General features: G+C 44.3%; 1 long non-coding RNA gene across 1 annotated transcript in view; it reads left to right on the forward strand.

Annotated features, from left to right (window-relative positions):
- The window catches only part of LOC123346209, a 31615-nt gene extending 5649 nt beyond the window's left edge, over window positions 1–25966 (forward strand). The window contains exons 3-5 of the long non-coding RNA XR_006572941.1: window positions 5354–5438; window positions 6518–6691; window positions 25593–25966. This is a non-coding gene — a long non-coding RNA (uncharacterized LOC123346209). The remainder of the gene's footprint in view (window positions 1–5353; window positions 5439–6517; window positions 6692–25592) is intronic.
- The last annotated feature ends 1093 nt before the right edge of the window (window positions 25967–27059 follow it).

A 27059-nucleotide genomic window follows, 5' to 3' on the forward strand; every position in this document is an offset into this window, starting at 1 on the left:
GGCCAAAGTTATTTGTGTCAAATTTGCAAATCATTTCAAGTCAACCAAAACTGCATTTTGTCAAATAGAATGTGTGTCCAAATCTTTTTTTTGCCCAGATCTAGAATTAAGCACTATGATGTATTAGTTCCATTATAGAGATGGAGAAACTGAGGCAAAGAAATTACAATTGAAAGACTTGATAAGATTATACAGGAAGGATCTAAACAGAGTTGGGAATAGAACTGAGGGATGAAATTCAGGTTTCATTGGAAGTCAATAGCAAAACTCCAGAGGCTTCAATACAGCATTTTGCACTGTAATTTCACAGAAATTATTTGCATTTCTTGAGCAGGGAATGAACTGAAAAATTGGGATCTGAAAATGACTAAATCTGGGGAAAGGAGATGGATCCGGGATTTTGATTCAGCTACAAAGCTATGTACCATTGGCAAAATTCACATTTGGATCTGGGGTTGGATTCCCTCCCCCTGCCACTGGTAATTTCAGGGTGTTCTGATTGGGGGATTGATCCGAGGTCCATCTCACACTAGAACTGGGTCTTGAAAACAGTGAGGAGTGAAATGCAATAGTTTCAGAATGAGGGTCTTACTCTGAGAAGCAACCAGACAACTGTGTTGTAGACTGGTGGAAGCCAGCAAGACAACACAGCCATCTAACATATTTGTCTGCATCTTAATGGGTCTTTTCAACTGTGTTAAGCTAATTTAGCTTATCCAAGGGAAGAAGTAGTGACTTGATCATGGTCCACAAGCCCATATATGGAGGAAGAGATTCCTGATAGTAGGCAGCTCTGTAATCTAGCAGAAAGAAGCAGAATAAGATCTAATGGTTGGAAGCTGAAGCTAAACAAATTCAGACTAGAAATAAGAAGTTGAACTTGTTTAAAACAGAGAAGGTAATTAACCATGAGAAAAACAAAAACCAAACAAACACTTTACCTAGGAATGTGGTAAATTCTCCATCACTTGTAGTCTAAGTCAAGGTTAGATCTCTTTCCAAAAGCTATGCTCTAGCTCAAACCAAAGTTATGGCCTTGGTGCAAAAGTTATTGAGTGAGATTCTTTGGCTTGTGTTATGCGATAGCTCAGCGGTTTGAGCATTGGCCTGCTAAACCCAGGGTTGTGAGTTCAATCCTCAAGGGGGCCACTTAGGGATCTGGGGCAAAATCAGTACTTGGTCCTGCTAGTGAAGGCAGGGGGCTGGACTTGATGACCCTTTGGGGGTCCCTTCAAGTTCTAGGAGATAGGTATATCTCCATTAAAAAAAAAGGACACACTGGTGAATTCTGACCTTAAAATCCATGAACTCAACTGAGCTAACATGACTGAAAGATACTCCAATTTTGTCTAATCTATAAGCCTAGATTTTGGCATAAGTGACTTGTCTGAGATTTGACAGTGCCACAAATAAAACCCAGGTTTCCTAATTCCTAGCCCTGTCTCTTCACCACAAGAGCATACGTCTTCATAATAAGGTGCTATGTGGATCCTAATCCAAAAGAGCTCATGCTTAACTTTAAGCGTATGAATGATCCCAGGATTGTTGCCACCTCTTGTGATTTTTTATTATAGATATCACAAGGCCTATTTTTTCCCCCCTTTCAAGTCCTGGCAGCTGGAGCACTACAAATCACATGTCAATCTGAGGTTTCATAAAAAGTTTTAACCCTCATGACTCTGGATGAAAGCTTGAAAATGTGAACCTCAAAAGCAGGAGGCAAAGAAGTAGAACCTCATATTTACAGGTTTAAAAAGTAATCATGATTTTTTGGGGGCCTGACTCATGGCAACAGGCAATACTATCCCATTGACTTTTGTGGTTAAAGTTACATACTTAGTATTTTGCTAGGCTCCATTCTAAACAATTGTCATCAAGATCAATTATTTCTCCTAGTCCGAAAGCCATGACAGATTATTTTTTTGTTGATGATGTGTCTGATCTTCAAAATATATATAGCAGAAATGTCTCCATGTAAACATCCATCCATAATTTCAAAATTCACATTCCAAAAAAATATAGGAAGAAAAATGCTTGCATAGGATCTCTCAGGCTACATAAGAGCTATGCATACAGTGCAGTGTTTACACATTGCAGTTCTGTTGGCTTATATCAAATTTCAGAAAGGATGCATGAGTAAATATGTGCTCCATGTTTTGCATAGCTTATAAAAACAAATGAGATTTTAAAAGTAAAAATTAATGGAGCAACACAGCTCTGGTCAGGAATGTAGCATGAAGTAATCAAGTAAAAAATTGTCGCTCATGGGACGGTTGCCATGACATTCAAAAGCGCTTACTAGGATCAAAGTATGAATATTCTGTGAGCTGATTGATAGTCTGTTGCTTTACTTTTCTTGTAAGCAAATGTGATGACAATATTGAGCAATTACTGATAATGTCACCCAGCTGCTTCTCTGCTGCCTGTGAGATAATATTCAGAACGGCCAAAGTAATAGCCAATTGTATTAAAGTAGGGTATGTTCTCTCTCCTCTCACTAGCATTATGCTTTTGACTGGTGGTAGCCCAGCAGATTGAAGAAACATCCTCAGTAAACTTTGCTGTGCCAAACACCATAGGGCTTATTTAGCTTTGATTAGATTGATGAGATGGTCTAAACGCAACAATTAAAAATACAATTAGTCTGTAATAGAACGTGTGTGTGTCTGTGGGGTTAAGGTAGGAATGAACTTTTCCATCTAGGATTCCTAGTTAGTTAACACTTAAAATCAAGGAAGTTTCTGAATTCACATTGTGCATTAGTGTTGGTCAAACATTGCCTAGCTGCTGCATTGACAATCTGACAAAAGCCAAAGGGCTGTGCTTAATTCCTGTGTAACTGAGCAGATTGCAGCCACCTTCTTCTTTACTAGCCACGTGTATCCTGCAGGGACTACAGGTCCCAGCATATGTTTCATCTTGAAGCAAGATGAAGGTTGCTTGGTTCAAGGCCGAACAGTGCATGGTGGGACCTGTAGTCTCTAAGAACTACAAAGCCACATTAAGGATTTGGGAGGCTGCAGACAAGGGGTAGGCTGGCAGGTGGTACTGTGGCCACCCATGCTGTACATATGTCCAATGGTCATCATTAAAATGTCACTGACAGCGATCCAGATCACTTGGTAAGCTGGGCACAAGTGAACAATATGCGTTTCAATATGGCTACGTGTAAACATAAACATCTAGGGAGCAAAGACCACAGGTCACTCTTCCAGGATGTGGGGCTCTTATCCTGGGAAAGAGGGACACTGAAACAGATTTGTGGGTTGTGGTGGATAATCAGCTGAGTTCTCAGTGCTATGTTGTGGACAAAAGGGCTAATGCGATCCTTGAGTGCACAAGCAGTGGAATCTCAAGTAGGAGTAGAGAGGTTATTTTACCTCTGAATTTGGCACTGATGCAGTTCTGTTGGAATACTATGTTCAGTTCTGGTGCCTACAATTTAAGAAGGATGGTGAAATATTGGAGAGGGTTCAGAGAAGAGCCAAGAGAATAAGTAAAGAATTACAAAAACTTGCCTTATAGTGACTTTGTTCCTCGAGTCTATCTATGTAGCTTAACAAAGAGAAGGTTAAGGGGTGACTTGATTACAGGCTATAAGCATTTACATGGGGAACAAAAATTTAATAATGGGATCTTCAGTCTAGGTGAGAAAACTTCCAGCCATTGGATCATGTTAAAGTAGACAAATTCAGACTGGAAATAAGGTGTACATTTTTAATAGAGAATAATTAGCCATTGGAACAAGTTACCAAGGGTCATGGTGGATTCTCTATCACTGACAGTTTTAAAAACCAAGAGTGGCTGTTTTGTACAAGCTCTGCTCTAGGAATTATTCTGGGGATGCTGTATGGCCTGTGTTACATAGGAGGTCAGCCTAGATGATCACAATGGTCCCTTCTGGCCTTGGAACCTATGACTTTCTCCAGTTCTTAGTGGGCACGTTGCTATAAAGCATTCCCATCACAAAACCATCAGTACAACAGCAGCCGGGACTGGGAGGGTCAGGGAAGCCAGTAATTGAATTGGCCATGAACTACCTTCTCAGTCCAGACCAGGGTAGAAGCATGCATGTTGGTGAGAGATTGAGGTAGTGATATTTGCACTGCCCCACTAAGACATATTTCTTCCAGAGATGTATTCCTTTTGGAGAGATGCATTAAAACCCTCGTAGCCAGCAGGGGCGGCTCCAGGCACCAGCACGCCAAGCGCGTGCCTGGGGCGGCAAGCCATGGGGGGCGCTCTGCCGGTCGCCGCGAGGGCGGCAGGCAGGTTGCCTTTGGCGGCTTGCCTGCGGAGGGTCCGCTGGTCCCGTGGCTTCAGCGGACCTCCCGCAAGCGTGCCGCCGAATCCGAAGGCAGCCTGCCTGCCGTGCTGGGGGCGGCAAAATACCTAGAGCCACCCCTGTTAGCCAGTTCAGAATTCCAGTTTAAAAAAGGAAAGAAAAATCCTTTCTGAACTCAGTCAAGCCTTGTCCAGCATTAGGATAAAATCTGGACTGGCCCTTAGAGAGTTTTCTGTGTGACTCGTTCCAAGTGCAATTCAAAGCACAGTGCCCTTTTCATACAGGTGCATTCTGAATGGTAAGCAGTGTTTTGAAAAGGATCAGCTTTCAGCTATGGAAAGCATGTCCCTGGCCCCCAGACAGTGTCTCCCAGAGCCTCAACAAACCCACTACAAAGCAGACCATTCCCATATCAAAGCAGCAAGCACAAAGACAAGGACACTTATTCCCCCACCCTCCAAACACACACTTATTAATTGATATGATTTTTATTCATTTTCTCATTTAAGATATCCTAGACATTTATACTTTTTTTGTGCTTTGACAAGAAGCGTTATTATACTACCACCACCTCAGCTCTCTCACAAACCCTAATATCCCCATTCAGCAAAACAATCCTTTGCCCCTTCTTTGCCCTTTCTGAAAAAATTGAGTAACACTTTCACATCATGTTATTAATTAATCCCTTGGAACAGGCAGATCTGGAGCTCACATCATTAGCACTACGCATTCTGCATTAGCATGTCAAGCCAGAAAATCCTAGTGCCAGAGGGTTAATTCCAAATCACAGTAGACTTTCCTATGGAATTACATGTTATATCTACACTAATACCAACTGAGTTCCTGATTAATATGTTCAGCACATATACCAGCAATTGCATTTGATTTGTCAGTGCACTTATATTGGACAGGAGCCGTATAATTAAGGGAAGGCCCTCAACACCTTTAATTTTTCATTTTTATATAAAATGCGATGGGGGACTTCAGCAGAAGTGTGTAGTGCGTTATCCTTTGCAGTGTATTACTTCAACAATATTTCCTTTGCAATCCTATGTTCCCTGTGTGCAGGTGAGAAGACCATTAGCATTTCGTCAAGGAATTATTTTAATCAGGAAGATCATTCCTCACTTATGCATATGGACAAGATTCAGAGGTGGGGCTTCATCAACTTCTTAACCCCGCTGAAAGCAAAGTGCTTACCAAAAGGTCAACTTTTAGGGGCTGAGGCATGTCATCATGGCTCATGGGCTTAAAGGGAGCATGGCAATTTTCAACAGCTGTGGATCTACCACTTAATATTCTGAAGGCATCTGAGCACTTCCAAGTGATTAGAAGCTACTACTAGTATGGGGTTCCTTGGTTGAAGCTCTGAGTAGTCACAGAAGTTCTTCCTCTTCCCTTCCATGTAACTATATGTTTTGGAGCAGATCCTCAGCTGGTGCAAATCACCGTAGCTCCATGGAGGTCAATCCTTATTCCCCCACATAACAGAGGGCTCAGCTATGCCTCTGTTGAGGCTGAACTGTATTTGGAATGGGGTGGTTGGGAATGCTGGTGGGAGGAAGCATTACATCCCCATGGTGCTTCTGGGGGATGCAGGGCAAGGTGTCCTTTATTAGATCTGAGGCGCCATTGTGGCATGCAAGAAACAGAGCCATAGTATCACCTACACCCTGCCCAGATGTTCCCCCCACAAGCCACTAGCAATGTTAATGGCTTCCACCTCCCTTGTGCACCCCAACTCTGGAAGGCAGTTTACACCTCTACCCGCTGCATGACTTTACTATAGGGTGTCAGAAGGAAAGCTTGCTGGATTCCCTCCTGCTCTCTCTCACTCCCCCCCACCCCATACAGAACACCCAAATAGGGGCATAATTTCACCCAAGGACCAAATCCTCAGCTGGTGTAAAAATCAGGGTCACTCCATTGACTAATGGAACTACATCCATTTAGAGCAGTGGAGAGGTTTGTCCCAAAGTGAGTGTGATCGCTGTAGGGGCTTCGGTAGCAGTGATTACATTAGGAGAGTTGCCATCATCGTAACCGGTTGAATGCTGAATCAAATGAAAGGCCCACAGCTACTTACGATCTTGTTCAAATTAGGCAAAAATCCAGCCTATGTGAAAGTGAAGGTGGCAGAGAACCCTCAGGCAAGTAGCAAGCTGTGAGAGGTCTGATATTTGTATAACAATGCTCCCCCTCCCAGTAACCTACTCTACTTCTGCCTTCCAGCTGCATGTGTCTCTAAGTATTGCCGGTCTCTGGGAAGCAGCACACATGCTAGACATTTCTGGGGTTGGAGGATAAGTACTGAACTTATCTTTTATGGAGCAGAAGAACAGATAAATTCCATCAAACGTATGTAAATGAACAGAGTTAAGATTTGCTTCTGGGGAGGTTTAACAGGTAACTCAGTCTTTTCCCAAACATTTCTAAGTTTTATAGTTTTTAAATGTATAATTTTTACCCTGCCACTCCCTCCCCCCCACCCATGGCACTTTGGGGTGTTCACTAGTGTCAGGAACCTGTTGTACTCAGTACACCTAAAACACTTCTGTTGTGGTATATATCCTACATGGGGCACGTAATGCATCACTGGCAAACTAATAACTCAATGATCATTAATATTCTTGTGTGATGTATGTACTGTGTGTACAAATTTATTGATATGGGCTAGAGTTATGCATTGCTTGCCAAACACATTAAGAACATAAGCACAGTCTGCCTTAGACAAATAAATATGTATTTGCTTTGCTGTGCAACCTGATCATCAGGTAGAGACAATGAAGGGCCATTTATGATTCTATGATTTTACCTACTTTTCTGTGCTTCCACAGTGTTTTAAGGCCACAAATGATCAACAGAATCAATTATATCATTCTTTGGATTCAGCCAGTCTCTGGCCAAGTTCTCTGCTAGCATAACTCCACTGACTTGCATGGAGTTAAACCAGCGGAGTATCTGCCCATGTGGTGCAATCTCAAACGTTCTTTTGTTTTTACCCCCACTTCCTCCTTCCCTCTGGCCTGGTATCCACGAGAAACACTGCCATCCCTTGAATAATTCTGTTAATTGGTGGTGCTTCTCCTGGTGGTTTCTGAAGCACCAGAACAGAGTTACTATCTGATCAAGAATGCCTTTAAAAAAACCCAACCTATTCCTCTGGGATAAAGCTGTGGACTAAACAAAAAAATATATATTTAGAACGCCAGAAGAGCTCATCAGAGATTACAGAACAGTGAATAAAGGTCATGTTTTCTCCTTGACATTTTACCTTGGTAGCAAAATTATGCATGCTACTTAGAAAACTAGCGCTCAAGGTAGTGAATACCACCAGAAAATGCGTGTGATTCAATAAAGACAGAATAACCAGTATTGTACGGAGATTAAAATGTCTTTTTAAAAAAACTAATACAATATAAAGCTGTACCTGTTTTAGAAAGCTTTATCTACTGTCCCACCAAGTTACAGTAAACAAACTAGTCAGATATAGGCTTTTGTAAGGAATACTGTTGTTTACAAAGAAGTTACTTCAAACATAGCAGAGCCATTCTGAATATGGAAGGCCACATATGCAAACTCCACCATAAGCATGTCAGCCATAGGAAAAAACAAAAAAAGAAATCATTTCATAAAACCACCACATATTTACTTATACTTCGGAAGAACTAGGACTTTTTTCCTTGGATAAAACTAACATCTGCTCACACATCACTGTCAGGTAGGAAGTATCAGAGGGGTAGAGCCATGTTAGCTTTTTGTCAGGTAGGAGGTACTCACAAAATACAGCTGGGCAAGTAATGGCGATTTTGGTTTACTGGCAGTTTCAAATCAAAATAAAAAGTTCGATTTCACATCAAAACAGAAAATGAATCATTTTCAAAATTTCCAGCAAATCAAAAAGTTGAAAAAATTTTTCAGAATCGTTTTGTAACTTGACATTTGTTTTGGGGCATTTTTGGCAAAAGCGGAAGGAGGACAAGATTCGTGAACTGCAGGAAGAGGAGTAGCTTGCCTGTAACCCAAAGATTAAGGTACTCTCTTGGCAGGGAAAAGCAGGGGTTCACTTCCTGCCTTTCTCTGACATGGAGAAGGTGTTTAGAGCTGGGTCTCCCCCATTGCAGAAGAGTGCCCTACCTCCTGGGCTATCATTCAACCTCTCCTGTTGAAGCTGTTCCACTTCTTATAACTAAATAGCCAGTGGAGCAGGAACTTGAGACTTCTACATCTGAGGTGTGTGCCCTTTGTCTCTATGGCCTGGTGGCCCTCTCTCTTGTCCTGGCCCAATGATTATTCATATTGGCCAGTCATGTGCAATCTTAATTCGGTGCCCTTGTGCATACACATTATGATGCAGTCTTTTATTACATTACAATCTCATACTAGCTTCTAGTTTTGGGTTGAAAATTTTCCAATTGTAGCATGTAGCTGAAGTTTTCCAAGGGGAACACTTCCCGTTTTCTAATCAGCACAATCCACCACCAACTCCTACTCACTAAGGGGCCTGGAGATGGCTGGAGAAGATGCAAAAGTGGACAGAGCTGGCAGGAACAGGAGTGAGATTAGGGCACTGGGGAGAAATATCCCTTTATCACATCTCCTGGGGAGCTCATGCCTCCTCTGGAACTCGTAATCTCTCCCCTAAACACCAGGTTGATTTCCCATTTGAGTCCCTTTCCCCTACCAGGCATGAGGGGACAAAATTGTACTAACAGATATTCGCATACTGATGAGATGTCCTAATTAAAACTCTGATCCTGATGCCACTGAGGTTGATCGCAAAGCTCCCACTGACTTTTATGGGAGCAAGGTTGGGCCTAAGAGATCATCAATTGTGTGCAACTCTGTTTCCCACAGTACAACTGTTTCAAAGCCTAATCCAAGACTCCTTCCTGATAGATTACAAATGTCAACCACTGATGTTTTTCCCTTCTCAGTGGAAAGAGTGTTGTGCTTAAATCACCTGTACATTCAGAGGAGGGTCACCCCCAACTTATTAATTTTATACTTATAGTTGCAGTCCATGTGTAGGAAGTATGGTCTAGTGGATAGAACATGGAACTAGGACTAGAGAGACCTGGGTTTAATTCCTGGCTCAGTCACAAACTAAACCATATACTTTAGTTCCGTATCTGTAAAATGGGGATAATATAGCACTTTCGTACCTGACCGTGGTCATGAGAGGATTAACCCTATTACTGCAGTGCTAGGGTCTCTCTCTGCCCCATGCACCTCCTTGCAGCACAGAGCCCTGCCACAACTACTCTGCCTTAGTTTCTCAAGTGTGGTTTCCAGACCAGTCTGGTAGCTTAAAACTTGGCCCTCTGGAAGGTCACTACAAAAGTTCAACCACCACCTCCCAGCAAAATGAAGTCCAACGTTGCCATCCCCAAAACAAACATGAAATAAAGGAGTTTTTTTAATCCATGAAGGGCTTAGTTCTCAGTCCCTATGAGGTTATTCATCTACTTGTCCTCAGCTCTCAGAGCCCAGCCTTCCCCCACGGAGGGAGGGGGGGAAGGAGAGGACAAGAACCTTTTCCTGGCAGGCTAAAACAACCAGTGGGCAAGTCCCTGATAAACCCAGCCTGGAATCAAGGCTGCCCTTCCTTCAGGGAGGCTATGACTGGCTATAATCCTTCTTGGTTCCTGGCTCCAGCCGGGCTTCTCTTCTCAAGATAGAGCAGTTGATCTGGTCTCCTTCCTGGCCAGCTACAACTGCACCAGCTCTCTCCTTTTCAGCCCCTTTCCTACAGGCCTGACACCCAGAGGTGTAGCAGGCAGGGCTGATTGCAGTGAGCACAATTCATTAACCTTTTCACCCTGTGCGGTGTTTGTATAGTTCTATCACAGGGCGATGTAATAAGGTGATAGATAAAATTCAGTGAACATCTAGTGCTTTTTACCTTTCCACCTCACCCCATCCATTTCCAAGGACCGCAAAACATTACAGGCAAGACTGCCATCCTTACTTACAGAGAGTATAACCTTACACCTCAAATACTCCCAGTGGATCAGATCACAGAGCCCTTACTCACCTGAGTAGTCCCTCTGAAACCACTGGTAGGGAATTTCCATGGCATTAGACAGGATTCCCCTTATCCAACATGAATTAATCTCTTCTTAATGAATTTTTTTTTAAAGAAAGCAACCACACTCACCTCCACAATCTTACTCCAAACCCAGCAATTCAGAGATCCAGCCTTAGATAATCATTAATGATTTCCCTTTTAATTATCTCACCGCTTTAAATCACTGGGATTGATTGAGCATGTAATTAGGGAAGATCTACCTGAGAGACTGCCTCTACCTTTGTGCAATGCTGTGGCAGATGCAATCCTCCCAAGCACTTGCGCTAACAGCCTCTGGTATAGAAGAGGGGCTGAGATCTGGATGCTCTCAGCGAGAAGACCATGGCTAAAGATCTGGCTTCTTGCCTTGGTTCATTGGAGTTGGGATTTGCTAGTTTATAATCTGCTGCAAAAGCAATCTGTTTTCTCATGCTTTTCCTGGGCAGGAAGACCGAGGGGAAGGAGATTCAGTAGAAATAGAGGGTGATTATGCTGGAAGCTATGAAGTGAAGTAGTCTTTCATGGCAGCTGGATTATGTGATTATGCCTGAGCTATGAAGGGGATTATGCTGGGTCTGGCAAGACTTTTGGAAGTTGTTTTTTTTTTTAAAGTTTTATTGCAGTTTGTTAAAATGTGGGCCTTAAAATTGTAACATGCTTAGAGATTGTGATAAATACCATGGAAGTTCAAATTTAGTTATATACCCAGACATGCTTTGGGATGAAAGTCTATAGAACACACACAAATTATAAAAAATGTTGAGGTGCTAGAGACCAAGAGGTCAGATAGTTCACCACCACTCTCTGCTCCCTCATGCTGAAGCAGGATTAAGTATACCTCGACCTTCCTTGACCAATGTGTCTGTGTGTGCGCACACATTCAAAAAGCCAGTGAAACTATTATGAGGCACATTGTCAGATAGCATAAATCAGTTGAGTAACCTTGAAATCCCTGGCGCTAAACTGATTTGCACTAGCAAAGGATGGGGCCCACTGTATGTGAAACCGGCATTATGCAAGTACTTTATTGCATGCCAAGTATTCATAAACAACTAGCTTAAGCACACAGCACTGTGACTCGCCAAGAATTTCCTTCAGCATGACCTTACAGCCCAGACAGCTTTGCAGTCAGTTGTCCTCAGTGCTTTACTATCATCATGAATGGACCATCATTTTTGCAGCATAATTTTCCTCTTAAATTTGTTTTACAGCAGTACTGACTTTAAGACCATTCACAACTAATACCTATGTAACCTTATGAGTCACGTCTCACAGGGGGAAGAATTTTAATTCTTTATTCGCAGACAGGCAAACATGCTAGCCAACAGACACCCATGGTAAACTGCTTACTGAAATGACTAGGGTAGGTAGCCGTTCAGCAAGATCCTTCACCACTTATTGAAAAGCCTTGAAGCCTCTACATTGTAGAGTAAGTTAATTGGATATGCAACCATGTGTCCTACCCTTGTCACTCTTCCTCTTTCATGTTCCATACCCTCTTATTACATCTTGTTCTTATTTAGAGCTAGATGCTATTATTCTCGCTTTAGCTTCACAGTACCTTTAATCCAGTCCTAGTGACTTCAAATGGACTATTAGTGGAGTAAGGTGCTAGTCAAAGCAAGTAAGGTATCAGATTCTGCGGGGAAATCTGTTCCCATAGAAACCAGTGGCAAAATTCTGGGGGTCAAGATTTCACCCTGTTTTTTCGCTAGAAAGCTCTCTGAGAAAGAGGTTGGTTTGTCGTAGGTTTGTCCAGCCCCGCATGACTGGGATCTTTTGCAATATAAACAACCATCTATACCAGCAGTACAGCAGCCCAGTTCCCACCCAAGATATGCAACAATGATTTACCATATATTCTAAACAATGCACTCTTGCCGACATTGTGCCCAAGTGCAGTAGCAGTTCAAACATTCAGATAGACTACTATACCGTGCTGCACTGATACAAAGCAGGATTGGGGAAGAAAAACCATGTAATTTGATTTTTTCCATATCTTTTTTAAAAATGTGAAGCAAAACCAATCAGATATTACAATCAGATATTACTATTGACTGAAGAAATGTTATGAAATAGACACCACCTCCACTTTTTATATTCTACCCATACTTTACATAACCCAACTTTTCTATAGCAAAGAGCTATTCGAATATGAAGCTAAATTCTGCTCTTGGAAACACCCATACAACACCTGCATGTATAAGACTGTGATTAATAAAGACAGACCTAGCTCTTCATTTTTTTTTAATTATACTTTACTATCTACAACCTCAGCACATCTCAGACACAGCATTATTAACCGCAGAGTGAGAGGCAAAGCCATCCTGCTAAGTTGTTACACAGAATACCGTACTACCCTCAGATACTGCCGACACTGTGCAGATCACCTACTCTATCTTACACCTGGATAACATACCTGGTGGCAGGGGGAGGAGTTTAGAGCTTTGGATGCTCAATGCCCATTAGAATTTAGTGGAAGCTAGATATTCAAATCCCTTAGGTGACTGAGAAATTTCCACCCTTTGTACACTAGCAGGGCCCAATTTTCATAGGTAGATATTGAAATAGGACACCCACATTTAGATGTATAATTGCCCCTTTATTATGCGATTTGAGTTTCCAATGGAGTGATGTGAATGTTCTGTCTGAAAACTGTCCCCACACTGTGTCCTGTTAATAAATCATGCAGGAGTCCCATATGTTGTATCATAACACTCATGTAATTCTTAAAGATAGGGGCTAAGCATTTTTATTCTGATACACCAGGGCACTTATGCACATGCTTAACTTTAAACACATGAGCACTGAGGTTAAAGTTAAAAACACGCTCAAGTGATTTGATGGATTGGAGCTTAATAGAATTTTTTTTTTTTGGTCCTAACAACACTGAAGCTCTGATGTGCTTTTTTGTATCTGAAAACTTCATTTTCAGTTCACATCCAGAGGAGACAAAACAAAAACAAAACAGTAATCAGACATCCAAGATCTCCAACTACTGAGTAGAACTGGTTGGGCATTTTCTACTCCAGAACTCTTGTTTAGGGTAAGTCCCCCTCCCAATCTCCTCCATCAATCTCAATGGCCCAGTGTCTCCATCATCCAATGGCTGTCAAAGTAAGGCAGAACATGGATGCAATATCTTCCAGGGCTTATCAACATTGATTTGTAAGTAGTGAACTTATCTATAGAATAGACAAGGGTAATTCAACCACTCAGAAGAGTGATAGAGTGGTTGAAAAATAAAGTCTTTAATGCAGCCACAAGAAAAGGTTGAACAAAAACCAGAAACATCATGGGAATTTGCTAATCCCAAGAACCTATAATAAACTGATAAAGTTAATAAGATTCAATAATAGAGAATAGCCCCATTAGTGTTTTAAAAGCTTTATCTAAACATTGCACACAGTATTTATTTAGTTCCCTAGCTGAATTCTCTGTATACAAAACACTAAAAATTCATTATCTCTAGATGCAATGCTTGGTAAATTCAATGGTAATTAATCTCCATTTACCCTCTGTGTACATTTGTGAACAGATGAAAAGTTCACTCAAAAGTTCTGTCAGTCCAAAGAAAACATATTGCTTTGATGATTTCCCCCACCCCCTTGCAAACCCGTTCTTCCCCGAGAGAAAAAAGGGTACAGTTAGCCAATTTTGCATGGTTCAAGCCAGGTGCTCATTGCAAATTCAGTAGCATACATTGGCATGTGTTAGCTGCAGAGAAACTGAAATTACTGAAATTCTTATGCCAGCATAATTCACTGAAGGCAGTGCATTGAGGATTAAGGAGAACTGTGAGTGCTTGAGGATTATAAAACAAATCAAAAGGGAGTGTCTAGTTATATTTATACATTTCTTCCTTCTTTTAAAGGCCAGCTGTATTCCATCAACTTCCTAGTCTTTTAAAGGTGGTATGCTGCATCACCATCATATGTGTTCATTTGTTAAGATTTCTATTAATCATAACCATGCTAGGCAGAAGAATCCAATTAATATGTGCTGGTAATATTTAATGTCATAATTAAGTCTGATTATCCCAGAGTGGTAATGCAGCACTCCCTTATTTTAAGCCAAGTGAAATGTAACCATCAACACAAAAATGCTGTCAAGGTTCAAAGGTGCATTCCACTTAGCTGCCTTAATTTTATTTTACCACTACACTACTCTACATTGCCTTAACCTTACACATATACATGTGCCATTTAGGCAAATTTTAAGGTATAAATGCATTAAGCACCCATGATTTAGTCTGGTGAAGTCTATTACATGGTATACTGCAATTACTGTTTGATGTCCAATTTACCCTAAATATTTTCTAGTCTTGCTAAGTTATTAAGTAACCATGCTATACAGAAACCTAGCACGCTTCAGTGACCAAATGGATCAACATTTTATGGAATCTGAAATTCAGATAACTTCCATGCAAAATAACAGACTGAAGTCTCACGTAGGAGCATAGCAGAGAGTATTTCTAATCTTCAAACTAACTGAATCTCATTCACAGTAAGGCACCTTTCCTCTTTTATTTTTCCCTAACAGTGTAAAGAGAGTAAGGTGTGAATGCAGTTTACATCACTTTTTGGCCCCTTCACCCTGCCAGAGTACTGTAAAAGGGACTTTGTGTACATAAAAAGCAGGCCCATCGCTTTTAATTATCCATGTAGACAAACGAGCATTCTGTGTGTACTTGTTTTAAAATGCTCTCTCTAGATTTGAGCATTTGAAATAGATCTGCATGTGACTTCAGGAAGCCAGAAGTTAAATTTTAAAAGCAAACATTTGTTTATTTGCACCTCATCATAATGCAATGGAAAAATTCTAGCTATCTGCATTTAAAGCAAGATTTTATTTTGTGAGGTTATTGAATTTATGTCCAATTCTCCATTAGGCAAGGATTTCAGAGAGAACATAAGTGAATTAAAAATGTTTCTTGAAGTAATTTTCACACTGCTTTTGCACAGAAACCTAAATACAGACTCTGACCTTTGTTACATGGTGTAACTCTGGATTAACTGCATCAGCTTCCATGGAGTTACTCCAAATTTACTCCAAGTTAACCAAGTTCAGAATCTGGCCTTATACCTTCAGTGGAGTTACTCCAGCACCAATATAAACAAAATGGGGATCTGTCTTTTAAGGGGTTACTCTGGATTTACACCAAGATAATGGAGATCAGAGTCTGACCCTTAGTATTCCATCAGAACAAAACAGGATCTAGAGGTCTGGGTCTAAATTCCCACATAGATTCCTCCGAAGGAGCAATAAATAATCTTGAAGACATAATTGTCACAATGAAGTCTTATTAACAGTATTACTATTAAATTCCAGTTGCATTTATGATGCAAGTTAGATTGACAAGCAGAATATATGGCCAGGGGGCCAGCCCACTAGCATTAAATTTCCACCTCTTTTACTCAATCATTTTTATAGCTGTGTGTGCATTTAACATAAATGATACTGCAGGTGCTGATATTACTCACATCCAACTGTAATTCCAACATTAGCCTGATAACACACCAATACCATGCTAGGTTGCCTAAGGCAAGAATTTCAAAAGGGTGGATACAGGAACACACAATGGAAACATCACCTCAAACATTATAGACTTTCCCTCTGTGCAAAGGAAGATGAGAACCGGTTGACAGTCTTTTATATCTTGTTGCAAAAAAGAAATCTTAGTTCTTTTAATAAGTGTAATGTGCATATTCACCTTTAATCATAGTAGGTGCAGATGCATGACCCTAAATTACCATGTAAATGTTTCATTTTATAAAATGCCATCAGCAACATTGTTTTATAATGCCCAGCAGAGGGGATACATGCTAACGCAGTGTTTCTCAAACTGGGGTTGCCACTTGTGTAGGGAAAGCCCCTGGAGGGTCAGGCCAGTTTGTTTACCTGCCCCGTCTGCAGGTCCCGTCGATCGTGGCTCCCACTGGGTGCAGTTCGCTGCTCCAGGTTAATGGGACCTGCTGGAAGCAGCGCAGGCCAAGGGACTTACTGGCCCCTGCTTCCAGCAGCCCCCATTGGCCTGCAAATTACCATGTAAAGCAAAAAAGGTGCGAGACAGTGATAAAAATTATCACTTGGATACAGGGTTAAGTTATAGCCCTTTGTTGGCAATATAGTGTTTTTAATAGTAAAAGCTTGGAAACAGAGGTTTAAAAATACCCAGTAACGAAGGTCAGAGTATCAGTGCAGATCTCCAGGTAGCAGAACTGTAAAACACACCATCTAATAGTTCTCTCTAGATTATACACCCCCTTAAATGGTTCGCATGTTAGACAGTCTCACACTGACGGTCTTGCTGCTGCTGAGAACTCTCATTCTGTACCAGTTCTCTCACTGCTAAGCTGCAACCGACTGGAGCTGGGTCGCCCAACGGAGCTTCACCTGCTCCAGTATGTGTCGGTGGCGACTGGGTAATGTAGGATGGGATCCACCCGTCCCACCCCCCTTGAAATATGCCGCCAGCCCTCAATCTCCTTTGATGTCAATGGAAGCTAGAAGTGCTCTCTACACAGAAATACTTAGCACATGGCAGGATGAAGTCCTCAATCACCCTCATAGAATAGCAGGATTGGAAGGGACCTCAGGAGGTCATCTAGTCCAACCCCCTGCTCAAAGCAGGACCAGTCCCCAACTAAATCATCCCAGCCAGGGCTTTGTCAATAGCCATGTCCCATACCCTGTTGTGGGATTGAAGGATCACACCACACCTTTCGGGCACACCAGATTTTGCAGAACCAAGCCCAGCACTGGGCTTTTCCGCCTCCGACTGCATTTCCTTGGGAGCTCAAAGTTCCCGAATGGGAGGAGGACAAGGCTGCCCCGCTACGGGGAGCGGGAGAGCGGAGAAGCCGGGGGACGCCTGGAACGTGCAACACTTTCACTTTCCCTTTCGGAGCGTTCCGGGACCTGCTCGGGTCCGTTGCGCACCCGCGGGTCCGCACGCGCCGGGCTGTGCCTAGATGGGCGCTTTTCCTCGCCTGGAAAGTGCGACTCCGGCACCCGAGCGCAGCCCCACCGCCCCGCGGGTTGTCAGTCAGTGGCACCGCGCCCTGGGTGTCCGCACCCCCCCCCCCCACGGGAGAGGCTCAGCTGGGTAACCCCAGTAAAGCGCGGTCCGTCTCCTCCAAAAAGCGAACTCACGGACACAGGTCCCCTCTGGCGAGAGAGGGAGTGATGGGGGGGAGGGGTGACCCCCCCTCCCCCCGCTTTGAAGCGGCTCCGCTCGCGTCTCCACAGAGTCGCCTCCCCAAGGGCAGTTGTGCAAGCGCCGGGAGACAAAAGCGGGGAGTCTCCTGTTCGCCCAGACCGGCCCCGCGCCTCCCCGGGTGGCAGCGGCTTCCCAAGCCATCCCCAATGCTCCCCGCGCCTACCTTGCTTCTCATCGGAGACAGGAGCCCTTCCATTGTGGCTGGAGCCTCATGCCAGTCCGTCCTAGTCCCGCTTCCCTGCCTCAGTCATTCCCCCAGCACCGGAGTCAGCGACACCTCCAGACCCGCCAGGGACGCGTCCCTCGCACCCGATGAGCCACCGAGCCAACCCGGCGAACTTGAAACCAGCGGCGGTGCGGAGCTCGGTTCCCGGCGGCGCTTCCCTCTCGCCACCCCCTCTCCGCACAAGCCGCCTGTAGCTCGATTTGTACCGGAGTCGCTGACAAACGCTCCCTGTCTTACGTAATGCGCTCAGCACAGGACAAGGGATCTTCGCCCAAGCGCAGCATCACACGGGACAAGTGTGGAGGGTCCGGGACTCCACATTGCCTAGAGTAGCACGAGGAGGGTCATTAGGCTGCATTTTCTAGCCTCCTTTTGTGTGGCTGACAAGTAACCACTCTCTGGAGTCGCTAAATAGACTGACAAAAAGAGTCTCAATTACAGGTGTGGCTGAGCAGTAGATTTCCTGGGGTTATTATTAAAACATCATATTCCAGATCCACAGCTTTAAGCAACATGCGTTTCTCAGATAGCTGTTCGGGGACTGCCTGCAGTGGTGAATAGGTGAGTATCAACTCCGGAGTGCTTGGGCTGTCAAGGAGGATGCTGAATACACCCACCCTCCTGTCTGTTTCACTCAAGGATGCTGCTCTCAGTTGTAAATGAAAGACACAGAGGAAAGCGGATGGGATGAAAGGAAGCCAGTGCTCTAAGGTTGGAGAGCAGCAGGCCAGCTGCATTGGGCGTTTTCCTGTCCTCACTCCATGGGATCGTGTCCTCTTTAGGGAAAGGAAGGATGATTTTGCCGCTAAGGCGCTGGATTGAGATTCAGCAGAACTGGGTGGAAACCCTGACTCTGCCACACTCTTCCTGTGTGACCTCGGTCAGGTCACTCACTGTACCTGCATTCCCCATCTATAAAACATCTTGCACCTTATTTTCTTTGTGTATTGGACCTGTGAGCTCTTTGGGGCAGGGAATCTCTGTGTGCATCTACAGTGCTTAGTACAATGAACATCTCCTCTCAGTTGATGCCAGGAGAAGCAACTACAAAAAAACAAACAAAACCTGGACACTAAACATAACCCAGGTTATTTACTACTATTATAGAAGCACTAAGAGGTCTCATTGCAATGAGCCCTGTACAAGCACATGGTAAATACACAATCTCTGCCCTACTAGAAATCCACCAACAATGTCACAGGACAAAAGCACCCCAGATCATGCTTCAGGGGCCTATGAACAGAGGACTGGAAGGGATCTCCTGCATTGAGTCCAGTGTCTATCACAGGCAATTTGGTCATATAATCCAGTTTCTACATTTATTATAGATTCTAAAGCCAGAAGGGACCACTGTGATCACTTGGCCTCCTGTATAACAGACCATAGAAACAACAAGGAGTCCGGTGGCACCTTAAAGACTAACAGATTTATTTGTGCATAAGCTTTCAAGGGTAAAAACCCCACTTCTTCAGTGTTTTTTTTTAAACCCATGAAAGCTTATGCCCAAATAAATCTGTTAGTCTTTAAGGTGCCACCGGACTCCTTGTTGGTTTTTGTACATACGGACTAACACGGCTACCCCCTGATACCGACCATAGAACTTTCCCAAAAATAGTTCAAGCAGATCTTTTTAGAAAAGCATCCAATTAGGATTTTAAAATGGTCAGTGATGGAGAATCTACCATGATCTACAATGGGTTAATTACTCCCATTGTTAAAAATGTACAGCTGATTTCCAGTCTGAATTTATCTAGCATTCTTTGGTAGAATTAAGAGCCCATTATTAAATATTTGTTCCCCACATCGGTACATACAGATTAATGGGTGACTTGATTACAGTCTTCTCTTTGTTAAGCTAAATAGATTGGGCTCCTTGAATCTACTACTATAAGGTATATTTTCTAATCCTTTAGTCATTCTTGTAGCTCTTCTCTGAACCCTCTCCAATTTATCAACATTCTTCCTGAATTGTGGGCACCAGAATGAGACACAGTATTCCAGCCGCCATCACACTAATGCCAAATATAGGGTAAAATAACCTCTATGCTCCTACTTGAGATACCCCTGTTTATGCATCCCAGGGTCACATTAGCTCTTTTGACCACAGTGTCACACGGGAAGCTTATGTTCAACTGGTTATCCACTCTGACCCTCAAATCTTTTCAGAGTCCCTGCTTCCCAGGATAGAATTCCCCATTCCATAGGTATGGCCTACATTCTTTGTTCCTAGATGTATACATTTAGCCACATTAAAATGCATATTGTTTTCTTATGCCCACTTTACCAAGCAATCCTGATCACTGAGTCAGTGACCTGTCCTCTTCATTATTTACCACTCCCCCAACGTTTGGGTCTTCTGCAAATTCTATCAGTGATCTTGTGTTTTCTTTCAGGTCATTGATAAAAGTGTTAAATGGGGTAGGGCCAAGAAAACACACCCACTTGATGATTCCCCCAATTACAACCACTTTGAGATCTATCAGCTAGCCAATTTTTAATCCATTTAATGTGTACCATGTTAATTTTATATTTTTCTAGTTTTCAATCAAAACGTCATGTGGTAACAAGTCACACACCTTACAGAAGTCTAAGTATATTATGTCAATACTACCACCTTTATCAACTAAACTTGTAATATCAACAGAAGAAGATATCAAGTTAGTTTGGCAGGATCTATTTTCCAATCATAGAAGCATCTTAACTTTGATGCTTATTTGAGTATGCAGGTTTTTTAAGGTTTACTTGCCATTACCAGAGTCGGGCCTGAATGAAGCCCCCCCAGAGATGAACACCCATAAACTTTGGGAAACCTAGGACGTGAATCCAGATACTGGTCCAAGCTTTGTAGTTGACCCCCCAACAATAGATGAACCAAATCCTTAAACTCCAAAACACACAAAGGCTGGGAAAGTTTAGATCTGGGTCCAACCTCTGTGGCTCTGTCTGGTCTTTAAAGACAGCTTGGTCTTGAAATATGCTGAGAGCTCTCAACCCCCTTTGAGATCAATGGAAGCTAGAAGTGCACTCTACACAGGAATACATAGCACATTGCAGGACAAAGTCCTAAATCACCATCATACCCTTACATAGAATTAAAATGATCAAAGAATACCTTTCTGATACACCAATCTTTGCTAGGGGTGTTTAATCAAGAGGTGTATGGTGATCCAGCTGTCTTTATACACCAGTATGCGGTGATAAAATGAGCAAAAGGAGAGTCATTCACAATACGGTAACATTTCAGAAACGCGGCAATCAGTGATCCTCTCCGGTCTTGTCATGCCTGAAATAAATCCCTGCGAAATTTCCTTATGGTGACCTGTCTATTCACTATGGGCTTGGCTACACTTACAAGTTGCAGCGCTGGGAGTTACAGCGCTGGTCATGCAGCTGTGTAGGGCCAGCGCTGGAGTGTGGCCACACTGACAGCTACCAGCGCTGCAGTGTGGCCACACTTGCAGCACTTTCCAGCGCTGTAATGAGAGGTGCATTGTGGGCAGCTATCCCACAGAGCACCTCGTCCCATTTTGGCGCTGAGTATTGTGGGAAGGGGAAGGTGAAGTGTGCGGGTCATTCCGCTTCCTGTGCCAACTGCCCCGTGGTGCATCGCTTCACATCCCAGCATTCACTCTTTCCGGCAACGTTTGGCGCCATTGTGAGTGTCTTTCTGTTTTTACTCCTCTGTGTGTGAATCGCGATTTTCTGTGGCAAATGGAGCCCGAGCTGCTGAGGACTGTGCTGATGAGTGTCGCCAGCACAACACTTTTGGCAGTCGAGCTATTCCTTCAGCTCCAAAGTGACAGTGAGAGGAGTCTGACGATGATATCGATATCGATTCTCCTGCCGCGTGTGACACTAAAGTGCTTGTGGCATTCACAGGAAATGCTCAGCACCGTTGAACGCCGCTTTTGGGCTCGGGAAACATGCACTGAGTGGTGGGATCACATCGTCATGGAAGTCTGGGATGACGAGCAGTGGCTGCAGAACTTTCGTATGAGAAAAGCCTCTTTTCACTTTCATGGGACTGTGTGCTGAGCTCGCCCCCACTCTGCGGCGCAAGGACACAAGATTGAGAGCTGCCCTGACGGTGAAAAAGCGGGTGGCTATTGCAATCTGGAAGCTGGCAACTCCAGACAGCTACCGGTTGGACGGGGGAACCAGTTTGAAGTGGGAAAGTCGACCGTTGGAAATCGTTTTGATGCAAGTTTGCAAGGCAATTAATCGCATCCTGCTAAGAAAGACCGTGACTCTGGGGAGTGTGCAGGACATTGTGGATGGCTTTGCACATATGGGTTTTCCCTAACTGTGGAGGGGCGATAGATATGGGACGCATAATTCCTATTCTGGCCCCCCCACCTGGCATCAGAGTACGTTAATCGTAAGGGGTATTTCTCTATGGTTTCTCCAGGCGCTTGTGAGATCACCGCGGGCGTTTCATTGACATTTACACAGGCTGGCCTGGAAAGGTGCATGATGCACGCATCTTTCGGAACAGTGGCCTGTTCAGGAAGATGCAGGCAGGGACTTTTTTTTCCCAGACAGGAAGATCACAGTAGGGGACGTCGAAATGCCCATATGTGATCCTTGGAGACCCCGCCTTACCCGTTACTGCCTTGGCTCATGAAACCCCTATACAGGGAAGCTTGACAAGAGCAAGGACCGGTTCAACTACAGGCTGAGCCGGTGCCGAATGACTGTGGAGTGTGCTTTTGGCCGTTCAAAAAGCTCGCTGGAGATGTCATGTATGGGAAGCTAGACTTGGAGGAAAGCACAGCCCTCCCCGCGGTTATATGCGCTTGCTGTACCCTCCATAATATTTTTTGTGAAGGGAAGGGTGAAACATTCAGTCAGGCATGGACCCCCGAGGTTCAAGTCCTGGAGGCTGAATATTATGCACAGCCAGAGAGCAGGGCTAATAGAGAGGCCCAGCACAGGGCTACAAGGATTAGGGATGCCTTGAGGGAAGAATTTGAGGCTGAAAGCCAACAGTAATGTTTGCTGCCTTAGCATGGGAGTGATGCACTGTTTACACTGTTATTCTATTAAATCCCTAAAATGATTTTGCAGTGCCTCTTTCTTTTACTGGGCTAAGGTATCTTTCACTATCTGCTATAATTAAAGACTGTTTTCAAAGCCAAGAATTGTTTTATTGAAAAGAAAAAAACTTCCTTGACAGACAGACACACAACATTTCATGAACACAAGAGGGCAGGGGTGTGGGTTGGTGAACTGTACAGTCACAAGTTTGCATATGTCCTGTCTGGAGTGCTGTTTAATGAATCCTGCACTTCAGGGTGCATATACTGCATGGTGATGCGGGGTTGAGTGCAGAGGGGTAAGGGTGGTAGGTATCAGGGCTGGTTGGTGAACGTACAGGTGTTGGAGGCAGCTGGTGTGTGGTAAGAACCTGGATGGCTGGGGAAAGGTGGTTTGAGCTGACATTGGGGGGGGGGGCACAAGGCAAAAAGCTTTGGACGAAGGGGGGGGGTGGAGTTTTTTTTTTTAGCACGGTAGTGCTCTGCGTGCATGGCAACGAGTGACTCTATAGAGTCTGCTTGGCGCGACAGGATGCTTAGCAGCCGCTCTGTGCTTTTCCTCTTGGCCACTGCATTTCTCTTGCGGATCCTGCTTTCCTTCTCTCTCCACTCCTTCAGTTCTTTACTCTCTCTAGCAGAGTGATGAAGAACAGTGTTCAGCATGTCCTCTTTGCTCTTTCGGGGATTTTTTCTCAAATTGTGTAGCCTCTGTGCTGTGGAACATCTGCTCAGTCCAGTAGTCAAGGTCACTGTAGAAACCCAGAAATGACAACATTTAACAGGGACAGCATTGTATTTCCACTATCTCCAGACATTAATAGTTACACTGAGGGAGTTCTCACTTTAAAGCAATTCTTTTACCACACACATAACACAACAGAAGCCACGAAAAAAAGAAAAAATGGTGATGAGGGGTGCTTATAGAGGGAGAAGTGGGCCTTGAAGTGATAGAGGGGAGCTGGTTGCTTCGGGTAATCTGGAGTGATAGAGGGGTTGAGTGAAGATGCAGCTGCAGGGGTGATCTTCACTATCTCCCTATCTCTTCACTAAAGAGTCTCCCAACATTTTTCACAGGAGTTAATCCTGGAAGATGTCTCCCTGCTGCGAGTCACTAGGGAACAGCGGGAGGCTCTTTTACAGCAATGTGGATTCCGCCCGGGACCCTATGCGGCTTCCCTGTGTTCAGAAATGGTCCCACCACCCCTCGTGGCACAGTGGCGCGGACGCGTCAGCGTGACTGGGACAAGGAACACAGTGGCTCTCCCTATAAACCTGCGAAGGCACATTGCCCACGCTCTGGCTGAAACTTTTGCTGAGATAACTGCAGCCGATTACCGCGACGTGATAGACCACATCAATGGGCTATTCCACATCTAGGCTGGCATGCATGCAGCCATAACCCCCCTTCCTCTCCAGAAACATTTCCACCCAGAAAATAAAAGCTGCTTACCGGTAAACCCGCTCCTCTGCTTGTCCTTCTGCAACTGCTGGCTGCTGCGATTGGGTACTTTCCCCCCCCCTCCTGGCTTGAGAGAGAGCTCCTGGCTGCATGCCCACTCTGGGGTGTCCTTCCCCCATCCCAGTAGCTTCACTCGCGGTTTCCTCCCCCCCCCCGCCGCCTCCGCCGCCTCCTGTCCCCCAGCCTGCTCAGAAGTGTCCATCATTGTCCTGGGATTGGCAGTGGGGTCACCCCCAAGTATCGCGTCCATCTCCCTGTAAAAACGGCAGGTCGTGGGGGCAGCTCCGGATCGGCGATTCCCCTCGCGGGCTTTGTAATAGGCACTCCGCAGCTCTTTAACTTTCACCCTGCATTGCAGCGCGTCCCGATCATGGCCCCTATCCAGCATGGACCTTGATACCTGCTCAAAGATATCGTAATTCCTATGGCTGGAGCGCAGCTGGGACTGCACAGCTTCCTCCCCCCAAACACTAATGAGATCCTGCAATTCGCCAGTGCTCCATGCTGGGGCTCGTTTGCCGCGTGGAGGCATGGTCACCTGTAAAGATTAACTGATTTGCATCTCCACACCTGGCTGCAGCAAACAGGAAGGAGATTTTTTAAAATTCCCGGGGGCATTTAAAGGGCGGGTCACCTGAGGCAAGAGCAGTAGAGTGCAAACTGATGAGCAGAGTGGCTGGACAGGAATTGTGGGATAACTCCTTATTCCCTGGAGGACAATTAAAGCGCTGGTGAGTGTCCACACCTGCTGAGCAGCGCTGGATCACCAGCGCTGCACTCCTTATACCCCAACCGGGACGGGTTTTCAGCCAGCGCTGCAACCAGGGAGTTGCAGCGCTGGTTGTGCCCTGCAAGTGTGGACGGGGTGTAATTGCAGCGCTGGAAAGCCTCCACCAGCGCTGCAACTTGTAAGTGTAGCCAAGCCCTGAGTCACTAAATAGGACAATAAGATCAGCTGCTGTGTTACATTTGTGTGTGCTGCTTGGGGATCATGTGACCAGTCAGATCATCAGCTGAACAAAAGGTAGCATCAAGGTGTTGCCACGGTGACTTCCCAGCAGTCTGAATTGCTATGGCATTATAAGGTGAGGAGGGGAAATCCCAATCATCTACTGTAGCAATGTTGAAACATACCTTATTTTTAGAATGTGCAGCATGTAGAATGCTAGTGAATATTTAACGCTGTAAGTGTCTTTCCTGCTTGCTTTTCTTTTCGTGGCTTGTTTGCTATAAATGCAACGTTTGCCTTTAAAAGAGTATGAATTTCATTGCTATTATGCTTTTTCTTTCACAGCTTCTTCTCCATCATCTCCTACATTTTGTTAGGCTCTTATTAAATAGCAGATGCTAACAAATGGAGGCCGAAGCACTACACCCATAGTATCAGCAAAACAAATCCCATATTAGAAGGAAGCAACGTATTCCTGGGAATATGTCAAGAGAATGGGAGACATGGATCTGGAATCTATTCCAGGCTTCGCTACTGACTTGCTGCAGGATATTAATCAAGTTACTCGGGGCCAAGTTGTGACTTGGAATACAAGTCCATGTAACAGAGTAAGAGCAGCCCAGATACTCCTGCAGGCCCAACATCCAGGTAGCCTGCAAAAGGGTAAGTGGGAGCTGTGTGCACCTGCTTACTCCTAACTAGAGCTGGCCAACATCCTTTTGTTATAAAAAGGGCCATGCAAAAAATATTTTGAAACAAATTCAGACCACGCACAAAAATGAAAGATGTACAGATTCTTTCCTCCCCACCCACTTCTCCCATGCTCTCCTTTTCAATGGCCAAACGGGAAAGAGTACAGAACCCAAAACCAAAAGCCTGAACATTTCCTATGTTTTCATGATACATTTTGAACAATGGGGACAGCAGACGGACATAGGTAATGTTGGCTCCACCCCAGCACTCACTGGCCTGTGTAGCCAAGCTAGTGCACGGGGTGGTAGAATTTGCTACTGGTATAGGCCAGTAGACTCCCCCTCCCAATCAAACACGGAAGTAGTGGGGGCGGGCGCACTGCAACTCAGAGAGGGGTCTTTGAGGTCCAGTGTTACTGGCGATAGTCCTAGAGTGATGCAGCTCATGCACTACTGTCTTGGTGAGGACTGGGCCTAAAATCACAATCGAGCCCATAATCTCTGTGCCTCAGTTTCCCCATCTTTAATATGTGGGATAGGGAGTTCTAGTCCTGTGCATTACCCACAAAACTACTGAAGATAGGTTAGACTGACATATAGAAAATGCTTTGAGTTTCTGTCTCAGCAGAAGATTCATTTTAAAGCGAAGTTATAAATCCCTCCCTCCGCCCCCCAAGTGGTTAGTCGATTCCTTTCTGAACTCCTCTATTACTACACATAAAGAAGGATTTTGATCAGAAAGGTAAGTCTGTAACAATGTTGTGTTTTGGTCTGTGTTTATTCTAGCCTGTAACTCTCATAGTCACAGGTGTTTCATTTACAAGTCATTTGCAGGGTTGTGGGTTTTATTATTTTGAGACTGCCAGCTCTACAAATGCAACCTGGGGCACTTTAAAGCTAAGGCCAGTCTACACTACAGACCTATACTGATATAACTACATTGCTGAGGGGTGTGAAAAATCCACCTGGGCTAGTCCGCTACTCCGGATTCCAGTCCAGGGATCCTATGTCTAGGAACGACAGTCTGCTTGCTCCCAGACCATGTGGCTATTTTCCAGGACTCCTTACATCCTTGTTCTGTCCCCCTGGATTTACTGGTCCAAACTCCTTCCTCTCAGGG

Source organism: Mauremys mutica, chromosome 1, assembly GCF_020497125.1.
Source record: "Mauremys mutica isolate MM-2020 ecotype Southern chromosome 1, ASM2049712v1, whole genome shotgun sequence".
Classification (NCBI taxonomy): Eukaryota; Metazoa; Chordata; order Testudines; family Geoemydidae; genus Mauremys; species Mauremys mutica.